This window comes from Sipha flava, unplaced genomic scaffold (genome assembly GCF_003268045.1).
Source record: "Sipha flava isolate LNK unplaced genomic scaffold, YSA_version1 67_pilon_pilon, whole genome shotgun sequence".
Lineage (NCBI taxonomy): Eukaryota > Metazoa > Arthropoda > Insecta > Hemiptera > Aphididae > Sipha > Sipha flava.
The window spans coordinates 2,052,849-2,071,625 of NW_020273607.1; the positions used below are offsets into that span (position 1 = coordinate 2,052,849).

The 18,777-nt window shown below is 33.0% G+C and overlaps 1 long non-coding RNA gene across 1 annotated transcript in view; it reads right to left on the reverse strand.

Moving 5' to 3' along the window:
• The window catches only part of LOC112691839, a 44,718-nt gene extending 27,903 nt beyond the window's left edge, over positions 1 to 16,815 (reverse strand). Inside the window, exons 1-2 of the long non-coding RNA XR_003149355.1 lie at positions 16,264 to 16,815; positions 16,119 to 16,195 (exon numbers count right to left, since the gene is read on the reverse strand). This is a non-coding gene — a long non-coding RNA (uncharacterized LOC112691839). The remainder of the gene's footprint in view (positions 1 to 16,118; positions 16,196 to 16,263) is intronic.
• Positions 16,816 to 18,777: the final 1,962 nt, after the last annotated feature.

The window sequence follows — 18,777 nt, forward strand, 5'->3', positions numbered from 1 at the left end:
AAACAAAAAATTTTATCTAGTTTTATCTAATATTATTTTAAGGATTCTATAAAACTTTTGCATTGACATTGTCCTCACTAATTAATTTAAATTTATGAAACTGGTTTTGCATTTAAACGAATCTTGACATGAAGATAACATAATTAGGTAGATAATTGTATTGACCGACTGCATACCAGCTTGTGACCGTCAATTTTGTTTATGTGTGTTATATTACCTTTCGATAACGTCTATGCGTCGAGGTTTTTTTTTTATATTTCATTATAGCCATTAATCGGCAATAATAATAAAGTAAATATTTAAGTGCGTTTGTCAATGTCCCCAGAAGCATTAAAATCTGAGTTCTGAATGCAATATACCTATGTATAAACAGTTGGATTCGATTTAATCATGTTGTTATACACATTATATTATATATTTTTTCCCTATTAAGAAGATCAATGTATCATTTATGTATTTTAGTTTTTTTCGCTCTGCTACTAGACGACAATAAAACGTCGATGCAACTCGTTAGATGCTTTTCGGTGTCAAGTTCGGTTAACCTTTCATGTTAATAAAGATGTTAAATGTATACTTTATTTATTTCAAAAATAATAATTCTTAAAGGAAATCGAAACTTTAACGTTTTTATCATCGCATTAGAGTCTTCTTATTAGTTAGTGTAGCGCACTCCGTATACAAACATAAAAAATCTGATATTTTTATATGTTATGTGTGTGTGTATGCGTGTAAGATTTTTTAAATAACACGGCTGCGTCCGTTGCGAAATTGCGTCACCGTTAATTGGCGTATGCCAAAATATCCGTCACGGTGGGTGAAGGGAGGGCGAAAATATAATAGTAAAAAAATATTGAAAGGGTACATCTACTTACCTGGCTAACTGCATGTACACGTATACGTATGTGCAAGTGTGGGTAATGCGATTGGAGGATAAAAATCGTCGTTGTCGTTGCAGAGTTAACGACCTATACGAACCTAACAAATAACGAATATACGTACACACACACACACATATATGTATATGTATTATATAGGCATCAATATAACGTACAACGTGCCGCTTACTTATGTGTGTGTACACACACGCGCGCGTACAGCCGAGTAGTACACAGAAATACGTACACCCGAGAGAGTATAATATAATGTAAAAAATATTGAAAAGAAACCCGTCCTAAATGATAACATCGTTATTTTTTCGGGTCGTAGGTAAAAAAATCGAAAAAAAAAATAAATAAATATTAAAAACCGAAAAAAATACACACGGAACAACCGAGTTTTTGTTGCGGGGGCCAGGTGGGAAATGATGAGAGCGGGCGCGGGTCATTGTCTTCAGAGGTGGATTCAGCCGCCGACAACCCCCGTCCCCGTCCCCGCGCGCGAGATTCCTCCGCGGTCCCGCCGAGTTTTTCGCCAAATTGCCCCCCCCGGGATACGAACGCGGACGCGCGCTCACACGTCCAGTGGGAGGATGTGTGCGTAAAAAAAAAAAAATTAAAAAAAAAAACCGTAAAAAACCGGCCTCCTCGACATCATCATAACGTTATAAGATCGTATAACATTATTATATATTATTATAATAAGTTGTTTGTCTCGCGTGCAGCATTAAATCGCGACTCGACAACGTTATTTTCGACATAAACCACACGCGTGTCCGATATATATATATATCATAATCGACAAACTAGTGGTAGAAAAAAAAACAAAAATCAAAAAAAAATATCGGTTTAAATCACAACTGATATCTAAATTGACCCCTTCGCGTCGTAAAGATACGTTTTCTTTATTATGGCGCTCTCTCTCACACACAAGCACATGTATTAATAAATATTAAAGCGCACATGTGTACATACAGCGTCGTGGCGTCGACTTCGTTAAGAAAACAATGCGAAATTCTCGCTCGATACGTGTGTTTCCGAATTTTCAAATATATGTAAATTGTATATTATTGTTATCAATCAAAACGGCACTCAAACGGATCATTCTTACAGGATTTTACTCGGAGCACATTTTCGAAATTTGCGAACACGTTTTTTTACTGTGTGTTAAAGGATTGTAAATATTTCGTAGCCTGACACTGATAAAAAAAATTGTGTTTAGATCTGTAAGCCCTACATGTTTATTCATGTACAGTATCTTGAGTTCGTGAAATTTCAAACTGACGCTCATTTATTATTTCATACTCGCGTGTTTAAACACAAAGATGACAACACCATGTCTTGAAAAGAAACTAAGTTTTTTTTTTTTCAAATAATCACTCAGTATCGGTGCTGATAACGGTATTGGACCAATTTTGTTAACTGATACTAGATTGATTTAATATTCAATCCCATTGTGCATGTAAGACACCCGTAAGTGCTCATCTACGGTATTCCTAAAATCACTTCTATCATTATAAATATTCCGTAGTTTCACAAACATTGTTCCTCGTCGATATTTAAAGTGACTACAATTTTGTCACAATTATTTAGTTTTTACTTTTTAACGTCGATAGCAATTTTATGTGTTAATATTGATTTTCTAATAAATTTTCCCCTTTGATGTGTATTCTATTGAACAATGAAAAAGGATTAGGTAAACTAGAAGAAGATTTAGTGTTCATTACAAATGAACAGAAATTATACTGGAGTTACAGACAATTATAGAATATAGAGTAAGCCATATATCACATATAACTAAATATATACGTGTAGTTAAATATATGGTATATTTTGGAAAGCTGCGCCGTCGTACCGCACGTATAATTTGGTCGTTTAATATTTATTTACGATTACTATTCATTCTGACCATCAAACATATTATTATATGCCAGACATTTTAATTTTTATGATACAGTTTCATATATTTAATAATCGATTTCCCTCCCCCCTCCTTTTTTTAAGTATTAGATAGGTAGGTCATTGCTTTAATTATATGCTAGAATCCAGTAGACGAATATTTTTATTAATATTTTCACGCGTTTTTAAATGTTGTTTACTGCTGATAACACATACATCGTATATATATATATATATAAATTTGTATAAATATGATCGAATTTCATAACATTAAAGATTATTTTTTATCTATATCATTATTATACTACTGGTTTAGAAGTACTTATGTGTACTACTACTATTTATTTATAGCCTATACTACATTTTTCCATATTTTTAGCCGCTAGTATGCAAGATATATTTTCATAGTAGGTATATGCAAATATTCATTGGTTGTTGGTAATCTGCAATAAATTAACGTCGATGCTATTAGAGCGCGGTCCAAAAATTGCCGTATAATAATCGATTTACTTTAAAACGTAAGCCGATATTGGATCGATGAAGTTATTAATACCGGTGAAAATATGAAGACTTAATTAAGTACCGATAACCTGCAATGTGTTTGAATCGATAAACGTGATCAAATATTGTGTTGTTCCCAGAAGAATAAGTAATTTTCTAATAAACGGAATGCATTCAATCGTACAAAAAATTATTTTACATAGTTGTAAAAAATAGGGTTTAATATTAAGATTAAATAAAAAGTGCTGCGATAGTGTAATAGAATAAACAGGTTTAAAAAACGGATGATACTGAAAAACCAGTGGATTTTCGTACCGCTGAAAACAAAAAAAAATTATTTTTATACATGTATATTGAATAAAAATTAATGAAAGTAGTAATATCTGGGTCCAAGCACATTTGCATCGGGCCTCAAAATGTATGCGCACATAAGGACTTATTATAGAAACAGGTGTAAAAATATACGATACATCCTTGAAATTATCAAACTAACTATGAAATTATGATTTACATAGTGAAAATACGTTTGTATATAATAAATATTGCACTTACTTTAATTTTAAACGGTATAAAAAATGTATACCATCATAAAACGTACTTATGAACGTAAAATGAATACTAAACATAATAATAATAATAATAATATTGCAAACACGATTCGATAACTGTATTATAATATATAGTCGAATAAATGCGGTATACACATTGTACTACATAGTTGTAGGAGTAATATATATTATAATATAATAATAGTAGCATATGTAATTAGTAGGTAGGCTAGAATCAACATTTTATGAATCTGTTCCAAAAAATGGTAAAATAAGTTGATAATACTATTTTATAGAACTTTTGACGAGAAATTGGAATCTATTTTAATAGATTTAAAAAGTTAAGACAACTATTTAAATGTCATTAGGAATTACTTGTATGTACCATATTAAAAGTAACATGTGAGTTTTGTAACTAATAATGATATTAAACGATAGTCAATAGTCTTTATTCCAACGGGAAAATGATAGAAACGTATATGTTTATTATTATTTGCTAAAATTAAGTCGTTCTCATCAATCATATTTCCTCGAAAACTTTAAATTAATGTTCATACCGAATGAATACCGTAGTTTATAAATCATTAGTTCATATGAAGAAGAAGGAGAAGAAAAAATTGGCAAGTTTTTATTCAATGCAGATATCGTGAAAAACATATGTTATACTTATTTCCAAATTCAATGAGCTCACAATTTTTTAGAAGCTCATTTTGGACCCAAATGAAAAAATTACCAGTCGTTGGAATTCTATACCAAACTTAGCTTGGAAAATTTTGAAGATCAATCTGATGAACCAGAACCTAACTGCGAACAAGTGCTGGAACCCGTCACAGAAATTGTTTACAAATTTAAAAATAAAAGTTTATACTTAATAAATGGATGAATCATATTACTTAATTTTATTATATTATTTTATAAATGTATTTATCATAAATGATATGCTCCATTTTAATTATAATCAAAACACACAAGTTCCATTTACTGATATCAAAACTAAAGTTTTGAAACTTTAAACTTAAAAAAAAGTATTTAAACCACGAAAGTCATAATTTTTTTAAAAGATCTGAGTATCTCAATATAAAATATATTACAATAATGTATTTTACTTTTATTTAATTATACTGTACCCTTTCTCTAGTTTTTGCCGTTTTCTGAAAAAAGTGATTTTTGGATAATGCGACTTTTGATTCTAGCCTTCTCTTTAATAAATCTCATGGTGCACAACAGAATAAGAAAAAAAACGTTTTATCATACGATTATACGAGTATCTAAATAACAACTTAAAATTTGTAAAAAAAAAAACCCTCTTTATTGATATTGACTAAACAATAAAAACATACAAATAAACGATTATTAGACTTTACGTGTGTTTCTGTGTGTTATCTTCATGACCAATAATGATTTCCTAACGATAATCCTGCTTACACAATAATACGGTCAAGATAATAGATATAATATACTGTATTTTAGAATCTTATATATTTATAATGTACATAAGATATTCATAGTGCATCTACTTGAAACCCGTACGGACGTATAAGGATTGGAAATTTATATGGTATTAGCGTTAAGAGCTATCGGCGTTGTCCTCGTGATCGACGCATGATGTGAACGATAACGGCGACAGCAGATATATATTACTACAAGTAACACCTATAGTATATATCTATAGCAAACGGGATACCTACCGTGTTACCTCTTCTGTTTGAACGAAAATAAATTATTTATTTCGTCGGATTTATTGCCTTCGCGAAGTATTCGTAAGATTAATCTCTTCCTTACCCTCGTCGTCGTTATTATTCGCCGCAATTATAATATCATACCAGTTCTACTGCCCATGGTGACCGTCACCGGCCGTGGTGACACGCGCGCGTCAGCATTTAGCCGGTCCATACCGAACCGATTAAGTCGTGCGTGATATTCATCTCTATACGCGCGTGCAGAGTGATTTCTTTAACACGAAACACGTTGTACAACGTGAAAATCAACAATAACACCTTTATCACTTTTACTGTTTTGATTCAAAATTTCTGGTGACATTTCCCCTTCCTCGATTACATCACTGAAAATAATTCAAGAGAATCTCTACGTGCAATGTTTAGTTACTAGACGCACATGACATTCTTTTTATGTCTAAACTTTTAAACAAAACTACATCTTGTCCTGAGCTTCTCGGACTAGTTCAGTTGCATGTCCTTCAATACATACCTCTTTCCTGTCCTCCCTAATAATAACCTAAATATTACGCGAGAATGCAATAAGTTAATAAATATCGACATATTTGTTACTGAAAGTCTAGCATTCCTGTAGTATATTATTTATAATCTTCCAATTATTTACCTATATTTTATTTCAAATGTTAATAACTACTTAATCAATAATATTTTGTTCGGTTAAATAAATAAATATAAATAAAAAACTGATAAATGTAAAAAAAAACCAATGATCGGTTACGTTTCGAAATATATATTACTACCCACATTGACGCAGTACAATTTTCTGAAAAACTCCTTCTTCTTTTAGGATATTAGAACCGCACTTGACGGTCAAACAGTCGAACAACTTGAAGACGGCGAAGCGTATCAAGTGCGAAAACGTATTTAGAATATCGCGCGCGCGTAAAACTCGATGTCCGAAATGTTCAACAAGAGAGAGTACGTATACGGATTGCTCGTATTTAGTGGTTTCCCAGTAAATCGGATCGGCCTCGCGGCTCTGTTCGGTGTGGTTAAAAGAATCGTTCTGTATGCAAAGGTGCGCGCCACACGCTGCGATGCTGGTGGCGGATTAATATTTTTTATCACGGGCTCGAACATCATATTTGAATGTAAACCCGAACCGCCACCGAATGCGGGGAGCCTTGCCCAGGAGAAGAGTGACGACTCGACGAGCAACAACCGTACGCGCATTATCGAGACACATCTGTAAGGCTCGGGTGCGCACACGTTGTACGTAAACGCGCGGGCACGCATGAATGTATTTACATACGGCCGGTCGATCTATTACGGACCGCTCGTCCATTAACGCGTGTGAAATAAACGCGCGCGCCGCCACCGTCGAAATCCAGTTTTCGGTTAGCTTCCTTCCCCCCAATTCCCGCTCCCCGACCCTTTCGTCCCTCCACTCCGTCTCCTCCGGACGGTCCACCGCGTTGACGGTAACACGTGCACGAGAATTTTGGCAAAACAGGAATCAAATACATTATTATTATTATTATTATTATTATTATCTTATAAAAACGTCTTTCCATCGGATTCCGTTAAGTATAGATATACACGATCGCGCGCGCGTGTGTCTACTGCCGAATATAAATTGGACGAGATTAATATATCGAAAAAACTTCTTTTATTTTTTTCCACTCGCGCGCGCGTCTCGCACACGACGATATTATTCCGATAAACTGGTTTGGTCCGTGCGCGCCGAAGCCGCCGCCGACCAGCGCGTGCCTCGAATCGGCGTCGTCGTCGTCGTCGTGTTATTACACGGCTCGTCGTCATTGCTTTTATCTGGAATGAATTAATTTCTTGTTATTTATTTACTCATTTTTCGGCATGCATTTTTTTTTTTTTACCACCGAACTAACCATAGGTACGTTTGATTTTTTTTTTTCGCTCATCGCTTTGCCACTTTTTTGCGGATTACAATGCTAATCATTTTGTACATTATACTTTTATTTATTCTCGTTCACCTCTTTCTGCTGCTGCTGTTGCTACTAATGTTGTTGAGGTCTTCTTCAAATCGTCGTCAGTAAGGTGTAGATCCGTGGATTATTCAATCGGTTTTGTCGAACAAAAAGTCCTTGCGTCGGACGTATATACTTCATCTCGTAACGACGCAAACATTTATTATCATAATAACGTGTACTAAACCTATTAACTTGAAAAAATTAAAATTAAAAAAAAATAGTTTCGATTTTTGTTGTTCGATCGAATCGTTGATTCTAATCGCGCTACGGACCTGGACGTTGATTTATTTCTTGTTATTGCCTTGAGAATAATGTTTTGTTAAAAATATTAAGTAAATTATTTTGTCGCTCAATTATGTACACGTTACATGCTGAATTTACAATACGCATAAAACATTGTTACTTAATTTTAAGGCGAAATGATTATCCAACTAAGACTTTTAATATAATTTAAGGTTATTTAAGTAAATATGACATCAAGTTACAACACTTAAATGTATTTTTTTACACGTGTCTACGCGTAATATTCATGTGAATTGCTCGTGTATATAAACGTTCTATTTTGAACGGTTTTTTTATATATATATACATATATACACATAATTAAGTATTCTTTTACTTCGTTTTGTAAATCAACGATGTGAACACAAATAGGGCAAGAAACTTCTATATCTTATAGTATATATATATATATATTTAGTATAATATTATTAAGATTTATTCGTGTTATACGATGTAAATAATTTGGGAAGGAATGCTGTGAGTGACTTAAATGCATACACGCTATCGAAATTTTCGAAATAATATTAGAATAATATTATTCAAATCCTATCGACAAAAAACTTAAAATCTATGGTCCAGATATAAACTGACTTTAAATCTTATAAGCCTCAAATTATCCGATTGGGCTGAGTTACAAAACAGCTGTCAATTTTTTTTATAAGTGACATCCATATCTGTTAAAAATACGTTTTAATTAAGTTATAGGGTTATAATATAACCCTATATAAGATATTATTTCACTGCATTAAAAGTTTAAAGAATCAAAATAATATCAGTTATTAGTGTTTCGAGTTCACAGTTTTACGACAAATATAGCATTTCCGAATATATATGTAAGATATAGGTATGGTATACTGTAAAAGAATACATATAATATGTTGTTAGATATATATATTTAATATATATTATAATATATATCAATACGTCCTTTTAAATATTTGACGAATAATAAAAAAAAATACCTTCGCTTTACTTCAGTTTTTTTAGGTCTTTTCAAAACAAAGATCATAATAGCTGTATATTTCGAAGTATAATTATTCTATCATTTTATAAATGTATTTTTGCTTGACACCTGCAATAGATCATTGGAATAATTATGGTTTACAAGATGTGTAGTAAAAAGTGAAAATGTAATCAATATATTATGCACGATTATTTATTAATTTATCTTATTACAGTATTTTTAAAATTAAAATTTAATTTTATACCCTTGCAGGTATAAAATATTATTTTAAACCACCTTTTTATGTAGGTATACTTTCTTGGTATACAGTTGAAAATGTCTTCGAAATTACTAGTGTAGTGTATCATATGAGTCCTCTCAAAATATTAATACATATTTTATTGAATATAGCAATTTTTATATTTTAACCATAATACATTTATATTTATCGATTTTTACCATGTGCCAAATTATAATGAACACACAAAAATGTAAAAATTTTAATTTTTTTTTATTATTGTTTCGCATCAACGGCTCTTTTCTTCGACATCAGCAGGATACCATTGGGATATGTATTGTCCGAAGTCAAAGCCACAATAAAGGGGCAAAACATTTTTATTTCATTTTTTTTTTTTTCAAAATTGATTTGACCGAATTATTTTGTTTTCTTTTTTTTATGTCCATGCACACATTTCTCTACGTAACGTTGGCAGTGAATACATAGGTATAGGACGCAGCTGCTTCGAAAACGCAAAAAGTTAAAACAGCTGTCCACCACATGAATCTTGCATATATATTATCACGATTAATTAAAACCGTATAACCGTAACCTAACCGTAAACATATAGTTCTAATTTGTAATCCTCCTTCGTCCGCAAGAATTTCGAGTACACTATTATAGTAGTGACATTTATAATAAATGTCTTATATACATTATATAAATGTATATATATATTTATATAGACGTTTATAAAATAAAGCACATTATAAATATTAAATATTGAAATATTACCGATCGTGATATATGGTTTTAACCAAACGGACGAGTTAATACATGCTAGGTTACGAACGTATACAGTTATTACGTTCATGTAGATGAGTTGGATGAATCCGTACGCGGTCTTAATTTTGACAAGTGCAAATGTATCATTTACATTTTACGTGCGTACGATATGAATTAAGATTAGGTATAAAATACTTTTCGAACTTCATTTAACCAAATTTGGCACATATAGATTCAGAAGTGTTTCATAATTACATCGAGTAATATATTGCGGTATGTTTCATCGGTTAGCCAGAAAATATAATATAAGAAACTGAAAAAAAAATGCGAATATTGGTTTTACTTGTCGGTTTTGAACGTGTGAGAAAGAAGGAGTAAACGTATAATATTTCATTTTTCATCTACTTTGAACGAATCCTACGTTATGTTTGCGCATGCTGTGCAGATAAAAATATAGTTTTTCACGTGACAATTACACGATTTGCAAACATTAGCTTGGGAAAAAAACACGCCATAACCATCAGTGTTACAACAACAACAACAAAAACTGTACAAGTAATATTTTACTAATTTTGACAAAGTGATCTCTGAGTAGTGTCTCTGCTTGCAAATTATACAAACCCATCTCTCCCAGAGGCGTTACACCGTGTCCAACTTGACCCCCGGACACGCTTGCTTGTTGCCGGATAACAGGTTAGTTAGTGAATTCGATCACCGTCCGTGTCAGCAGTAGCTCCGGCGGGCAATTGTGAATTCCACCGATTTTTAGATAATCGATTTTAGGGTAGGATTTGCATATCATGTAAATTCCACCAATTATAAAAATTTTTGATTTTAAAAATGATTACTTACAGTTACGATTATATTTACGATTACTATTTACTAGATTTCATATTACTCAAAGTTGATGGAGAGCAATAACATTTTTGGTTTAACAGAAGATTATAATATAAACATCAAAGTAGGTGATTAGCTTAAATTTTGCTTTGGATTAGTATTTTCAGACTCAAAGTTGTTTCTGATTTTTTTTACGTATAAGTTAATGTCTATAAGACCCAAAAATACCTACGTTTTTCAATTCGTAGTTTATTTATTAGAAACTTAAATTTCAGAAGAAACACTATAATCACCAAAAATATTGACTCGATGTAGTGCTGTATTTAGTTTTTACAACTAATGAATGCAAGTCGTTCCATTCTCATTTATCACAATGTTTAAAATACTCATCCAAATATACACCACTTTAAAATACCTTTATTAAACATTCAAACATTTACTTTATACAATTAAACAGTGTTAATAAACCTAATCGTTTGAGAAATTCTACAGAAAAAATACGTCCACATTTTTTAAATATCCTAATTTCATCATTTTCATAATTAAAAATATAAATAACGAAAAAAATATTACCATTATGCACTTTGTTAAGATGGCCTCTCATAATTTACAAATACAATTTGTATCAAATCATTTTAAATTTAAATTTTTAATTCACAGTTGCTATTGATAAGTACGTAAGGTGGGGGTTAAGGCTTCAACTACTCCCAAAATTCAGGAAAAATATTAAAAAAGTTTTTGTAGAGTAAAGGTGGTTTATAAACTATATAAATATGAAAATGTATAGTTTAAACTTAAACCATTCCTCCCAAGAAGTGTTTGAAAGAAACATTGATCGTGTCATTTCGACTTACCTACATTTCGACGCATTTTATTATTATATCTATCCAGTGACAACAAATAAACACAGATACAGAGATATTAAAAATATTATACACATATATGTCTTGAAAAAATAATTAAATATTAAAATTGAACTGTAAAAACACAACAATTAATATAAGGTGGGAAAATATTTGTACAGTTTTAATTTGTATAACAATACCTATTATTATTGTCAGTGGAAAATTCTAAATTCCTGATTATGTATAGTATTCTTTTTGACGAATCTATATACATCTTTTTTCTTTTCTTTTTTTTTTTTTTCTATTACATGTCCAATGGTAATGGTTCTTTTACCATTATAGTTAAGCTCGAATCTTTTTTTCTAAGGATCTATACATTTTTCCAAATGATCGGTTTTGTACAAAGTGCCGAAAATGAATTACGCCACGCGTCTACATTATTGTTGGTCACGGGAAGATCATCTTGAGTACAACTAAAACCGTTACAGACTTCAATCGAAAAGAATGGAGCTCGACGTCTTGCTTTTTTATCCAAATTTCCGATTCACGTGCTTTCGAAATAATTTATGAAGGGTGTTTCTTCATTTCCAGTGAAATAATCACTTTCTAGCAATGTTTGAAATTTACTAATTACCTTATCCACCGTTGCAAAAAAAAGTGCTCCTCATTTTCGTATTTGTAAAACGAATCCGATATCCTCAACAAATTTAGTTGATGACCGATGGTTTTATATAAGTCTCCAAATTCCCCGTGAATAAAGTGAATATAGTCAAAACCGTTTCGCATCGATTACATCAATGTATTTTCTTATCGAACAATGATTTTATTACGGTCTCGCGACCGGCAGTACCACCGCGGCCGTTTAGTAGATTTGTTCATCAAGACGATCGGCGGACGCATGCGGCTGAACGAGTACACCACCGCGATGCGGTGCAACTCTTTTTTGCACAAATTCAAAATGTTTTACATGAAAATTGACGACACGTTTGCGCACAACGTAACCCGCCGTTAAAATAAAATCGAAAGACCCGTTCAGTCATGGGCGTCAATAGAGTCCACACAAAATTTTTTTATATATGGTAATTAGCTAACCTCTTCTACATAAATCTTGGTATGACGTATAGTGTATACACTACCTTATCATTTTTATTGGACTTATCACAAAATATAATTATTTTGGATACAATCACAATAATATAGTCTATATACATAGTCTACGTACACACTTGAATAATAAACATTGAATATATTTTTAAAACCTATGACTTTTTTTGGGGTAGCAAAAAGATACTCTTGCTATACCACAAAAACTTCGGGGTAGCAAGAATACCCCTCGATACCCCTTAGTGACACCCATGCAAACAGTGATTCTGAAATTGGCAAATGGATAAAATGTTTTATCGTATTACGTTATTTACACCTCGAAAAAGTTTCATATGGATTTTATGTTCTTATATCGATAGCACCTAATACAGAATTAGGAATCACTTGTATATTGTATATAAGAAATTTACTTAACATCGGACAGAAATTTTCCTCCGAAATGATTGGCTTGTGAACCTATTAATAATCCCAAGACTACTAATGGTGCAGAAAGTTTTCACAAACATTAAAACAGTCATTCCTGTTCATCCACACGTACATCAAGTAACCGACGTAATCGTTGGTGGAATGGTAAATGTGCGTGGATCAGCTCCAGCTGTTTTTTTGTTGTTTAAACCTAAATTATGTGTGAGCAAACGAATTGCGCTTTTGTGCGTAAACGAGTCGTAAAAAAAAGTAAACATGCGCAAACGAGTCTTACTCACCTAGACGGCAAGTACGATTGTCACGACAGGTGGTCCAACGAGCCGCCTGCATTTACGGGTGCTTAAGACGAGAGAGGAGTATACGTGAGAGAGCATATTTGCGCGTCCCACAGGGCAAGCGTGCGTCCGATGAATTTCGTTGGATCGTGTGTACAGAATGTTGACGTGTAATACATTGAACCATATTTGCCCATTCGCTCATGTTCTAGACATTCTGTGACACTGTTTACCTTTCAGATTTCGACTGACCGACTTGATATTGAGCGAAGTTTATGTGTTTGAACCGATATTTATTAAATTAAATCAACAAAAGTTTGATTAATCTCGGTTTTTTACAATAGTTTATACTAGAGCTCTTAATACACGTAAATTCACGGAATTTACGTGTCACGTGTCACGTGAAAAATTCAAAATAAAAACGTATATCCTTAACTTAATACTGTACTAATAATATTTTATTAAAACTTCAAGTGTATAACATAAAATTACTAATTTTCATCATTATAAAAATGGATTTATACTTGGATAAACACGTATTTCACGTGTACACGTGAATTCCGTGACACGTGTTTTAAGAGCTCTAGTTTATATGCTTTTATCCACTTCGAAAAATACGATGGATTGTTTTGGGTCCCGTAGAACTTTAATATTTCGATGTTCTTCAATTAATTATGTTTAAATAGAAACAAACACTTAACGTTGTTGGAATTGACCTAAGCGTTTAATATTCTTCTCACGGTTCACTATTGTCCTGTTACGTACGACATTCAAATTAATTCAAATTAATCCAAAAAATTGTATGTTTTTGTCACCCATTTAAAAATAGTTGGTAATATCGTTTAAAAAAAAAAAAAAAATGTTTAAATGTTTGAATTAATCAAATACTAGGATAATTTATGTATTTTGCTCTATAGTTATACATATAACATTTTCAAATACGAACGCTAATTTTTGCGCTTCGTAGATAATATACATAACAATAAGTATCAATTTTCCTGTTGGTACAAGCAATTTATTTTTATTCGATATATATTATTATGTTAAATAATATAAACGAAAATTGAAATGTTATTGGACTTGCATTATTTTCACGATACCGTACGGATATAGCTACAACGTATACCTACTGTATATTATATATTATATAAAATTTATATACATATTCGTTTATATATTATATACATACTCGTTCAAGTATTTTAATGCGTCAGCTTTATTTCACAATAATTACATTTCCATTCAATCAATTTTAAAACAATAACGTTTAACGGTTTTTTTCTCAAATTGTCTCAAACAGTCGGGTTAACTTATAGATACGACGATGTGTAATGTACCATAGTCTATGACGTATTATATGTTATATCAATTAACATTCATTAAAATGACAACAATAATACTTACAAAAAATCGTCGGCTCTATCACATAAATACGTAATTTAAACATGTATAGCAATAATACAACGCATTAAGTTTCCTTTAAATTTCTCGTAAGATAATTTAGTACCTTGATATTATAATATACATTTTTGAAATACGTGTGTGCACTAAAAAACACGAAGAACTAAAAATATTATTTAAAATTGACAGAATAACTGGCAGGTGTGTGAAAACTAGATTAATTAAAAACTCCAAAACAAGTTTTTTGATATGGAGGGAATGATATCCATTGGTCGGTAAATAGTTATGATACGCCCATTCGTGGAAAATAGTAATTTATAATCATATAGGCATGTTTTATAAAATACAATACCTTAATTTTTAGGGTACTAATATTGTATTTATTATACTATAAAGAGTATCCGAATATACTGTTGTAGACGAAGTGAACATAAATTATACTTAAATAATACATAAATATAAATAAATTAATTAATAGATAAATACATAAACGTAACATAAATTAATTAACATAAATTATACTTAATTAATTTATGACTATGAAAAAGTTTCAATTTCCCTTCGATTAATTATTAAAATAGCAATTACGATGTAGTGTTATAAATTATTCGTTTTATTCTTGTAAATTGAAAAAGGATTATTTAAATCGTAGATGTATTTTTTCTTATGTATACATAACATATATTTGTATTTTTTTAATAAAATATCCAAATTCATATTTAATCTAACTAAACGGATGCTAAATCTTTTTTTCAATTTTTAATTTGATATGTACACATGTGTAAGTCACTTATAATGCGTAAGATATATATGATGGAAATCAAATTAACGTCGAAAACTTTAATAATACTTACCAGCATCAGGGCCGGCGAGAACTTCTGAAGGGGCCCCGGGTCTGCGGGGGTTCCGGTCCCACTCCCCTTTGCAATCGTTTGACTAAGACGCACCAACAAAAACATTGTATACAAACGACGGGCCCTCTCGGACGTACGAGTCCCGGGGCTCTAACCCTCCCTACCCCACCCTATCACCGGCCCTGACCAGCACCACACTTTTTTTAAAACAAATCAGGATCTAAAATTGAAAAATATATAATTCCTGTTGTAACATCAGAACAATTATTTGAATCGTTTATGAAAAGTGTAATTATTATTTATTTATTACAATCATTGTACTAGAAAAAAAGTGTCCGGGATGTTTTACTTGTTGTATTTATTTTTAGGGATAACAATTTCGAAGGAACTGCGTCTTAGTATAGCGGGTTTTTTAGTTTGGACAATGGGGATGTTGTGTAATGGTGTGTAGTCAAGCGGTATATGTCTATGGACAGGCACTTTTTTTTTTTTTTTTTGATACAACATGCTTTTGAGATTCTATGTCAATCATATTTCATTGTCGAGTTAATGATGTTACTTATTTCTACTGGACAAAATACGTATGCCACGTGTTACATGACATATATACAAGTTACAAATAAAACATCTAATTACTCACAAAATATAGTAGGTAGCACGTGAAATGTGTGTATCTGCAGGTTAGTATCCGCGTCCTGCTAGCTACCATGGTTTCTTCTGCAGAAATAATTTCGTAAATCGTTTAGAAAATTTAGTGAAATGTGGTTTACGATAATATACAGTACCACGCGTATGTATGGAGTTTATCGTAAAAGGGGAAAAATCAACGTTCCGTTGCGAGTCGCGACTGGACATTCGACAATACAATACGATAGGTTGGGTTAATAAGTTGTTTGAAGGTACGTGTACCACCACCGCGGTAGATTGTTTTTTCGAGGGACTTGACGCGTGCGTGATATGATCGTGTACAGTGGCGCAACAGAATTTATTATCGCGGAACGGGGATGATATGCATTTGAAAGAAATTGAATTCCGTATTGGAAAACGATTTAGATTGATTTTGAATACTTTTTTCGGGCTGGGTATAACAACACCTCGACGTCCTCTACCCGCGATTCGTAGTTGCCGATCGCGCGGGTCCGCGAGTAACAACGGCGATAACGATACCGCATTTGGCGGTGGCGTGCGGCGTGTGTCGCGCGCGCGCCGTCGATAAAGGAAAGGAGTGAAACGAGACGACGTGACGTGTACGGTGTGCGGGCGCGCGCGGACACCGATGGCCGACGGCTGCAGACGGAGCCTGCAGGAGTCGTTTCTCGTCGCAGGAGACGCGACGGAGAAAGAGAGAGAGGAAGAGAGACGTGTGCGCGCCGCCGCGGACGAGAATGTTTTAATATGTAAAAACTTTGCACCTGCTCCCGAGGCGGCAGCAGCCGTCACCGCCTTCGGGTTCGCGCGGGGAGAGCTCGCGCGACCGGCGCACGCCACCGATCGGCCGACGCCACCCACTACGATGCACTCGCGCGCGCGCCAAACGTTAGTCTCCTCCGCTCGCGCACGCACAACGATAACCGTACGGTTTTTGTTGTTGTTATTGTGCCCGCGTATATATTATACGCGTACGAGAGTAGACGCGCATTGTTGTCGTTATTATCATTATTATTGTGTTCGCTGTTGCTCGGCCCTGCGCGATACGTCCTAGGCCGATATTGTAATCCGTGACGATACCGGTTGCGGCCCGAGCAAAAGGGTTGCAGTGCCCATTATAGTTTTCGCATTGTCCGATGTACGCGCGAGCGTATCCGTATTCATTTTTTTTTTTTCTCTCGTTGTTCGGTCGGCCGAAGAGTGTGCGGGAAAAATTCGCAGTGTTATACTACCGTCGTCCACGTACCGCTGCACGTATACAACCGTATAATAGGTACACTATTATGTATACACATACATCTCCTATAAGCCGTCCCTATTACCGCGCGAACCCGTATTCGTTCGATATCGAGTACAAAGTGTGCACGGTACACATCAATGGTGGCTTCTAACCTTAACTTCGGGAACCACAAATTTATAAAGCTAATTCTAGGCGAACCGCTAAAGCAGGGATGGGCAACTCAAAGTTACTAGAGGGCCAATTTTTAGAAAATTTAAATCCAGCGGGCCAAAGCATAGGGGAAAAAAAAGATCGTTCAAAATATGAATTTTAATTAGCATTTATATACATCGAAATAATAAATTCAACACGCGTGACAGCACGACACGAATGATACGAAGAAACTGATATAGTTTAACAGTACGGTACAAACAGCAATGTTTGAAAACTATACGTATAGCTTTCAAATATAGTAAACTAAATGTAACTAAATGTCATATTACGTATACATACATTTAGACATTTAACAATGTTTAATACCAGATAACAATTGTAATATCCATAAGCTAGAGTATAGACGATAAACTTTAAAATTGTATGATGTAATTTAAAAATATAGCATGGGCCAGATAAAAAATGTTCGCGGTCCGCCAGTTGCCCACCCCTGCACTAGAGCGATGTTTATAAAATGAAAACATATTTTGGCTACACATACTAAAAGCATAGCCGCCGTGCCAATCTATAACGAATAACGACTGTAATGATAACGAAACCGACGCGGCGACAGTAAAAAAACTATCTAATGTTTCTAACGATTTTAACAAAATTTTATGTTTAATAATTTTAGTCTACATTTGGTAAGAGCCGCACGAAACTGATTTAAAAGCCGCGTGCGTCGTTGTGGCCACCCATGGTATATATTTATAATACCTGTGCGCTGCGAGGAATTCAATAAGTTCCTATACGGATAGTTGTTTATTACTTATCACTTAAGTTCCAATTTGTAATCATATTACATATTACTGATTTATTTATAGACCCAATATACTATCTGAGGCGCTATATTAGTTTGTCTGCAGTGATACATGTTTTCGCATCTTACCGCCACGATTCATCATGGTCGATTCTTCCTAGCCGTCATTGTATCGTATCAATGGAAAATAACAACTGTATTCGTTTTTTAAACCTTTTTGTTCTTGTTTCTCAGACCTATATAACTTCACTATTGCTACTTAATTTTTCGTTTTTTTTTGTATATTTTATTGCGATTTCTCATAAAATTCGATACATTTTTCTATTTAAGTTATAATATTTTTTTTTAAAGTACTTTAGTTTAGCAATAATTTAGTTTTAACTTCAATTATAACAATTAGCTTAACAATATTTTATTATAATAATTTTTTTCAGACAAACTGCAGTTGTAACTGAAAAA